Source organism: Seriola lalandi, unplaced genomic scaffold (genome assembly GCF_002814215.2).
Source record: "Seriola lalandi dorsalis isolate HSWRI2012SDOR001 ecotype SW California unplaced genomic scaffold, Sedor1 jcf7180001995055, whole genome shotgun sequence".
Taxonomy (NCBI): Eukaryota; Metazoa; Chordata; class Actinopteri; order Carangiformes; family Carangidae; genus Seriola; species Seriola lalandi.
The window spans coordinates 77-418 of NW_019465721.1; the positions used below are offsets into that span (position 1 = coordinate 77).

The 342-nt window shown below is 42.7% G+C and overlaps 1 non-coding gene across 1 annotated transcript; it reads left to right on the plus strand.

The window, feature by feature from the left end:
* The first annotated feature begins 206 nt into the window (after window positions 1–206).
* Window positions 207–298, plus strand: trnar-ucu (transfer RNA arginine (anticodon UCU)). Its single transcript is given in 2 exon segments — window positions 207–243; window positions 263–298. It is a non-coding gene; the product is annotated as a tRNA-Arg (tRNA).
* Window positions 299–342: the final 44 nt, after the last annotated feature.

Genomic DNA, 342 nt, shown 5'->3' on the forward strand with positions numbered 1-342 from the left:
CGTTTAAAGGTTGAACCACATCAGTGCGTTGCTCTTATAAACCTGTTGTAAAGAGGTTGAAGTGTGCAGTCGCAGCTAGTTTGGAATACAGATCCATGTAAAGCAGCAGTCACACAGATTTGTCTATAAACAACCCACTGATTTAGTGGTTAAACTTTTCTGAAAGGGACAATATGACTTGTGAGACCTGCTGTGCAAGGTCAACTGGCTCTGTGGCGCAATGGATAGCGCATTGGACTTCTAGGTAAATAGTTGTGAGGCAATTCAAAGGTTGTGGGTTCGAGTCCCACCAGAGTCGGACTTTTACAGGGAAATCATTTGTCACACAGATTTGTCTATAAA